An 8,964-nucleotide genomic window follows, 5' to 3' on the forward strand; every position below is an offset into this window, starting at 1 on the left:
ATTTTGCTGATCCCTGCCTACAGGCAGAAATTAAAACAAGAGGCTCCCACGCTGAGGTCTGTCCAACGCTGGTCAGACCAAGCTGACTCCACACTCCAAGACTGCTTCCATCACGTGGACTGGGACATGTTTCGTATTGCGTCAGATGGGAATATTGACGAATACGCTGATTCGGTGTGCGAGTTCATTAGAACGTGCATCGAAGATGTCGTTCCCATAGCAACGATAAAAACATTCCCTAACCAGAAACCGTGGATTGATGGCAGCATTCGCGTGAAACTGAAAGCGCGAACCACTGCTTTTAATCAGGGCAAGGTGTCTGGCAACATGACTGAATACAAACAGTGCAGCTATTCCCTCCGTAAGGCTATTAAACAAGCTAAGCGTCAGTACAGAGACAAAGTGGAATCTCAATTCAATGGCTCAGACACAAGAGGCATGTGGCAGGGTCTACAGTCAATCACGGACTACAAGATGAAATCCAGCCCAGTCACGGACCAGGATGTCTTGCTCCCAGGCAGACTAAATAACTTTTTTGCCCGCTTTGAGGACAATACAGTGCCACTGACACTGCCTGCAACGGTCTCTCCTTCACTGCAGCCGAGGTGAGTAAGACATTTAAACGTGTTAACCCTCGCAAGGCTGCAGGCCCAGACGGCATCCCCAGCCGCGCCCTCAGAGCATGCGCAGACCAGCTGGCCGGTGTGTTTACGGACATATTCAATCAATCCCTATACCAGTCTGCTGTTTCCACATGCTTCAAGAGGGCCACCATTGTTCCTGTTCCCAAGAAAGCTAAGGTAACTGAGCTAAACGACTACCGCCCCGTAGCACTCACTTCCGTCATCATGAAGTGCTTTGAGAGACTAGTCAAGGACCATATCACCTCCACCCTACCTGACACCCTAGACCCACTCCAATTTGCTTACCGCCCAAATAGGTCCACAGACGATGCAATCTCAACCACACTGCACACTGCCCTAACCCACCTGGACAAGAGGAATACCTATGTGAGAATGCTGTTCATCGACTACAGCTCGGCATTCAACACCATAGTACCCTCCAAGCTCGTCATCAAGCTCGAGACCCTGGGTCTCGACCCCGCCCTGTGCAACTGGGTACTGGACTTCCTGACGGGCCGCCCCCAGGTGGTGAGGGTAGGCAACAACATCTCCTCCCCGCTGATCCTCAACACGGGGCCCCACAAGGGTGCGTTCTGAGCCCTCTCCTGTACTCCCTGTTCACCCACGACTGCGTGGCCACGCACGCCTCCAACTCAATCATCAAGTTTGCGGACGACACAACAGTGGTAGGCTTGATTACCGACGAGACGGCCTACAGGGAGGAGGTGAGGGCCCTCGGAGTGTGGTGTCAGGAAAATAACCTCACACTCAACGTCAACAAAACTAAGGAGATGATTGTGGACTTCAGGAAACAGCAGAGGGAACACCCCCCTATCCACATCGATGGAACAGTAGTGGAGAGGGTAGCTAGTTTTAAGTTCCTCGGCATACACATCACAGACAAACTGAATTGGTCCACTCACACTGACAGCGTCGTGAAGAAGGCGAAACAGCGCCTATTCAACCTCAGGAGGCTGAAGAAATTCGGCTTGTCACCAAAAGCACTCACAAACTTCTACAGATGCACAATCGAGAGCATCCTGGCGGGCTGTATCACCGCCTGGTACGGCAACTGCTCCGCCCTCAACCGTAAGGCTCTCCAGAGGGTAGTGAGGACTGCACAACGCATCACCGGGGGCAAACTACCTGCCCTCCAGGACACCTACACCACCCGTTGTTACAGGAAGGCCATAAAGATCATCAAGGACATCAACCACCCGAACCACTGCCTGTTCACCCCGCTATCATCCAGAAGGCGAGGTCAGTACAGGTGCATCAAAGCTGGGACCGAGAGACTGAAAAACAGCTTCTATCTCAAGGCCATCAGACTGTTAAACAGCCACCACTAACACTGAGTGGCTGCTGCCAACACACTGTCATTGACACTGACCCAACTCCAGCCATTTTAATAATGGGAATTGATGGGAAATGATGTAAATATATCACTAGCCACTTTAAACAATGCTACCTTATATAATGTTACTTACCCTACATTATTCATCTCATATGCATATGTATATACTGTACTCTACATCATCGACTGCATCCTTATGTAACACATGTATCACTAGCCACTTTAACTATGCCACTTTGTTTACTTTGTCTACACACTCATCTCATATGTATATACTGTACTCGATACCATCTACTGTATGCTGCTCTGTACCATCACTCATTCATATATCCTTATGTACATGTTCCTTATCCCCTTACACTGTGTATAAGACAGTAGTTTTGGAATTGTTAGTTAGATTACTTGTTGGTTATCACTGCATTGTCGGAACTAGAAGCACAAGCATTTCGCTACACTCGCATTAACATCTGCTAACCATGTGTATGTGACAAATAAAATTTGATTTGATTTTTGATTTGAGATTATTATTTCTTAATTGGGCAGGAGCTTACCAGAACTGAGTACAGGCTCCTTACATTTTCTACTGCTTGAGTTCCTGCACCTCTTATAAAATATTTGCTCAAAAGTATTGTACAGTTCCTGCATGTAAATATAAACGGTACCGCCACCCAAAATGAGTACCGGCACCTATTTTAGTCAAGCACTGCATATGCCATACTGCTCTGCAGTAAAGCACACTTCACTGTGTTTGAGATATGCTCTGCATTATGCTATGTTTCCTCCTAAGTAGGTATTCTAAAAATAATTTTGAAAATATTCAACACAGGAGTCAGCCATTTCATACAGTACCACCACAAATAGAACAATGAGACAAATATTTCACTGGATGTATGAATGTGAAGCATCGGGTTAGCGTTTCCACTCACTGCCAAATATAGTGGTGAGAGGAAGCCATGTGGCTGAAGATGGAGCGAGATGGATTTTGGCCAACATTCTGCAAATTTTCTCATGGATTAAACGTTTCCTCTCAATACAATTTACAATTTCCAAAACTAAAATATGTTACGAACAAAGTAGAGTATGTGTTGTACCCTTTGCCAAAGTTTTTTAAAATGGTGTTGTTTAGAATGAGTGCAAGAGCTAATTGAGTTACTGCACACGCGCACTTCAAAGTAAGCATTCCTAATGCAAATAATGCTAGCTCGTGCTTGGCACTGTCCACGTCCTTGCTTATTCTGCCCACTGTTAGTCATTTGTTCCCATTGGAAATGACAGGCTGTGGTCTGTCTATCTTGGGTTAGTTATATAAAAATATTTGGTATCACCCACAATACACCGCTTCTGTCACAACCTATCGTCATTTCAGGGATGGAAGGTGGGAGCAAGCTGAACCTCCCGCGAAGGAATTAAGGTCACCGGAAATATAGCAATTCACACAAACATACTGTATCTTCAAGAAAACTGTAAATCTTGCTCAATCTTAAACTGATGGCACCGAGTTGGTTCCCGATAAGTGTTACTTGGCTCGGGCGAATAAGTTTTTCATTATGGGGTTGAAGTTTTCAGTAATTAGATTTTTCACTGCGAACAGCTAACCGTTAGCTATCCAGCCAAGTGTAAACATAAGGTAAGGAAGGGGATGGGTATGCTAACAGCTAGCTAACGTTAGCTTTCCTTCCACCACCTTTCAATGTTTGTCAAGATTAGTATCTTTTTATTCACTTAAGTAGATAACTAAACGTTAAATTCTAAATATGTCATCTACCAAATCATTTGACTAGGAAATGTTACGTGTTGACAGTTACTAGCTAGTTAGCTAATGTTATCTACATTAACATTGCCACAGCCATACAATTAGGAATTACAATACTAGAAAGGATATGAACCTTCTTATGATGTCATAAAGGTCAGCCAGTGCTGTGATAAGATTAGTTTAAAAATAATGAATTTGAAGATTGTATCTGTACTGTGTGTTTGTTAGCTTACCTAGCCAGCCAGTTTTAAAGAAATGATATCAATTTGTACAATATGCCAACATTCTATTCAAACAATCAATCTACAGCCATACAGTGGCTGAAATCAGTTGATGATAGGACTGAGACAAGTTGTAAATGTAAGTAACAAGTACTAATATTGTATCCTATAGCACTCACAGCTTTCCAAAAAACAAAGATGTAGCTATGGTCTGTTTACATATATATTTGTTGTCTATTGATACAGAAAACAGGTATAAAACCTGTATGAACTGTATATATTTATGACAATATTTTGTAATAAGTTGTAACAGTAAGTACAGTTATTTAAGCAATAACGTTCCATCCAATGACTGTATAAATGAATGGACAAAGGCATTAATCACATGACACCATTGATTCCTATGTGAAGACTCAATAGTGCATTGAATCCAAAGATGCATGACGACTAACAAAAATACACGCACCAATTTAATTGCACTAAATTATGCAAATTAACTTCTTGGTGACAGGGGGGTAGTATTGAGTAACTTGAATGAATAAGGTGCCCAGAGTAAACTGCCTGCTACTCTGTCCCAGATGCTAATATATGCATAGTATTAGTAGTATTGGATAGAAAACACTCCCACACTCCCTCTAAAGAGAACCTTTCTGGGGAATGCCAAGGCTGAATGTGCAGCTAAATTGCCTGCATTGTCTTCCGTTTCCCCCTCTTACAGATGGGAGTAGTTCCAGATCCCACCAACTTTTTCTCTGTTAATGATATCAGTGCTTTACAGGCCACAGCTGATGCTTCAGAGAAATTTGAGTGGGCTGGGTGCTGTCATAAGGACACCTCGGGTGTATGGCTTGATGCACCGTTGTACATTCCATTTCCTCGTAAAATTGTCACATAGTCAAGACCATGTGTAAAAAACAGGGATGGTGGATCTTGTAAATAAATAACGGTGTACAGTAGGGGTTAGTGTGTTTGCAGACATTCTGTGCAAGAAATGTTTGATTTGTATGACTAACAATTTTGAATGCGGCATGTCAATATCTCCAGTGTCCCATCCAAGGCCTGAAGGACCTTTTAACTTCGGGATCGGTGTCCCATCCACGGGACGGTACAGCTAATGTAGGCTAATGCGATTAGCATGAGGTTGTAAGTAACAAGAACATTTCCCAGGACATAGACATATCTGATATTGGCAGAAAGCTTCAATTCTTGTTAACTTCTTGGTGACAGGGGGGCAGTATTGAGTAGCTTGGATGAATAAGGTGCCCAGAGTAAACTGCCTGCTGCTCTGTCCTAGATGCTAATATCTGCATATTATTAGTAGTATTGGATAGAAAACACTCTGAAGTTTCTAAAACTGTTTGAATGATGTCTGTGAGTATAACAGAACTCATATGGCAGGCGAAAACCTGAGATAAATCCAACCAGGAAGTGGGAAATCTGAGGTTTGTAGTTTTTCAACTCTTTGCCATTCCAATATACAGTGTAAATGGGGTCATATTGCACTTCCTAAGGCTTCCACCAGATGTCAACAGTATTTAGAACGTGGTTTCAGGCTTCCACTGTGAAGTGGGAGAGAATGAGAGGGGATTGAGCCAGGTGTCTGGCTGTGTGACACAGGCTCTGAAGCGCGGTTTACAAGAGAATTAAGCTCTCGTTCCATTGCTTTTCTACAGACAGTGGAATTCTCCGGTTGGAAAATTATTGAACATTTATGATAAAAACATCCTAAAGATTGATTCTATACTTAGTTTGACAAGTTTCTACGGGGTATAATATAACTTTTTGAGCTTTTCATCCGACGTTTGGCTGGACCTGAACGCGCGTTTGGATTTGTTTACCAAACGCGCTAACAAAAGAAGCTATTTAGACATAAATAAACAAATCAAACATTTATCATGGAACTGGGATTCCTGTGAGTGCATTATGATGAAGATCATCAAAGGTATGTGAATATTTATAATGCTATTTCTGACTAATGTTGACGACACGATATGGCGGATATCTTTTTGGCTGCTTTGTTTGAACGCTGTACTCAGATTATTGCATGGTTTGCTTTTTCTGTAAAGTTTTTTTGAAATCTGACACAGTGGTTGGATTAACAGATGGTGCTGCGAGCAGGGTTCACCACGATTTGTAGTCAACCAAAGAGTCCAAATCAGTGGAGCAGATCTGGCAAAAAATAAGGTAGGCAAGTTCCTATATCTGTTTCCACTCCTTTTGACATCTTGGGGAGATGAGAATCGTAGGCTGAACAAATTATGGGATACGGACCTGGAGAGTCCGAGTTTAATTCGATTGGCCCTTTGTATAACGACCGGTCGTAGCTTTATGGTAGATGGTAAGTCCCGGAAGGTAAACTCGTACAGGCTGTGACCTGTAGGGTAAGTCTTAATAACTATAGATATGACGAAAACCGCTCCAATTCTCCGTGTAATATAGAGCTAGCAGATTTTAATAAAGCCATGGAGGCGCACGAGTGCTCTACCAATTCGACTGGAATATGGTTAATATCTGTTAAATTCATGTTTTAAGTATCCCTATATTTCTGTTATTACGGGGCTATCACTCAGTCAAGAGTGCACCTGCGCAGAGAGTCTTGTTGTTGATGGACCTAGCCGTGAGTGTAATGGCCACCTTGTAGTGTGTTCATACGGTATAGTAAACTTTGTTCAACTGGAACCTTGTCGTTGTGTCATTTCGAGTTAACATTGGTAGCAGAGGATGGCTAATAACTACAATGTGCCACCACGCTTCGACGACAAGAGGTTGTACGAAAGTTGGAAAAATGAACTTGGAATCTGGCCACGGGTTACTAATCTGGAGATGAAAAAGCAAGCACTTGCGGTGGTATTATCGCTCGAGACATGGGTTACTAATCTGGACATAAAAAAGCAAGCACTTGCGGTGGTATTATCGCTCGAGGGAAGAGCGAGAGATACAGCACTGGAAATATCTGTTGAGGATTTGAACAAGGATGACGGTATGGGAACTTTGATCAGAGCATTGGATTCTGTATTTCTTAAAGAAGATAAAGACCGTGCCTACGAGGCATATTCAAACTTTGACAGTGTTTACGAGAGATATTTCGGTTGCAATGACGGACTACATCATTGATTTTGAACAGAGTTACAATAGGATGCGCAAGTGCGACATGGTTCTCCCGGATGCAGTGTTAGCTTTCAAGTTGCTAGATACTGCCTGTCTGGATGGTCGGGAGAAACAGTTGGCTTTGACTGCTTGCACAAATCTTCTGGACAAATATGGAAGGAGATCAAAATGTGCTATTTGTCAAAGCACCATTGGGTTAAAGACTGTCCTCATAAAAGTTTAACTACCATAGAAATGTAAACACGGAGATAGAGCAGTGTAATATTACACTGTTTTCAAATGAATCTGCTTCTGATGCTGAGATTTTTATAGTTGAATCCTTAGGATCTGTTGTGATTGATACTGCATATACACGGACAGTGTGTGGTGCAAAATGGCTTGATAGCTATGTCAGTGAACTAAATATGAAAGAAGTACAAAATATGATTGACACACCAAGCAAAAGAGCTTTCAAATTTGGAGATGGGAGAATTGTCCCTTCTACCAAGAGAGTCAAGATACCAGCAAAAATTGGTCAGACAAAGTGTCACATTGAAACAGGTGGTCCCTACAGATATCCCCTTACTATTAAGCAAAGCTTCCCTCAAGAAGGCAGAGGCTGTACTAGACATGAAAAAATGACAAGGCAGTGATGTTTAAACAACCAGTTACTCTTGAACTTACTACCTCAGGCCACTATTGTGTAAACATTTTAGACAAAGACATCACACAGAGTCCATGTAAAAATGAGATTCTGATGGACCTAGAGCACATGGAGATTCTGACAGTCACAGAGAACATGAACACAAAAGAAAAACACAAAGTATTGTTAAAGCTTCACAAACAGTTGGACAGGCTACAGTTGACAACTTCAGAAATTACTCTGCAGTTCAGGGAATAATGATGATAAGTATGAAACTGGATACAAAGTGTACGACAAACGAGTTGACTATCAAGAGTGGAAAGGACCGAGAGTAGTCATTGGTCAAGATGGTGTGGTGATATTTGTGTGAGACGGAGGCATCCTTGTCAGGGTGCATCACTCAAGATTGCGGAAAGTAAATGATCAACAAGATAGAGGGGCTGTTGCTGAGAATCAGTCTCCTAATGAAAATGACAAAAAGGACACAGTAACAGACACAGACCTACCAGATGTCAGATCCAATGATATGGACACTGAAACTGACACAGGAAATGGAGCAGAGACATTCAACCATGTCACAGGTAATACTGTTGAGCGTTCAAATGAGGAAAACATTCAACAACAGCCACATGTGTTAAGACAGCATGGTTGTTCCAATCTGAAAACTGGACTAACTGTTAAATACGTGGACAGAGAAAGTGGTATTCCACATACAGGAACCGTCATTGGACGAGCAGGAAAAGTCAAAGTAAAACACCAGAACTGGTACAACTTGCAGTACTCTGAACCAGCTACACTTTCTGGTACAACAGGGTCAGCTGACCTGTCACTTATAGATCATATCAGAATTGAACCAATGGAAAATCGAGAAAAACAGAATGACATTCAAAATTATGATGTACTTGAAACCAAGGACGTGTCATTTGACTCAGCTAAGCTAGATGAGCTCAGTAATTGTATAAAAAAATGGAGTGTTTGAGGAAGTCAAAGACATTGGCCAAAAATGCGTCTCAAGAAGGTGGGTGTGTACCCTTAAAGAATCCTTAACTGGAATAGTGCCTAAGGCACGTCTAGTGGCTAGAGGTTTTGAGGAGCTGGCTGCTAAAGAACTCCCAAAAGACTCACCGACATGCGCCTCAGAGTCACTCAGATTGCTGATGTCAGTGATCTGCCAGAAAAAATTGAAACTTAATTCCATAGACATCAAATCTGCATTTTTGCAAAGAACAGAGCTGTTAAGGGACATTCGCATCCGACCTCCACCTGAAGCTAAAAGCGAAGGA

This window comes from Oncorhynchus gorbuscha, linkage group LG09 (assembly GCF_021184085.1).
Source record: "Oncorhynchus gorbuscha isolate QuinsamMale2020 ecotype Even-year linkage group LG09, OgorEven_v1.0, whole genome shotgun sequence".
NCBI classification, from domain to species: Eukaryota; Metazoa; Chordata; class Actinopteri; order Salmoniformes; family Salmonidae; genus Oncorhynchus; species Oncorhynchus gorbuscha.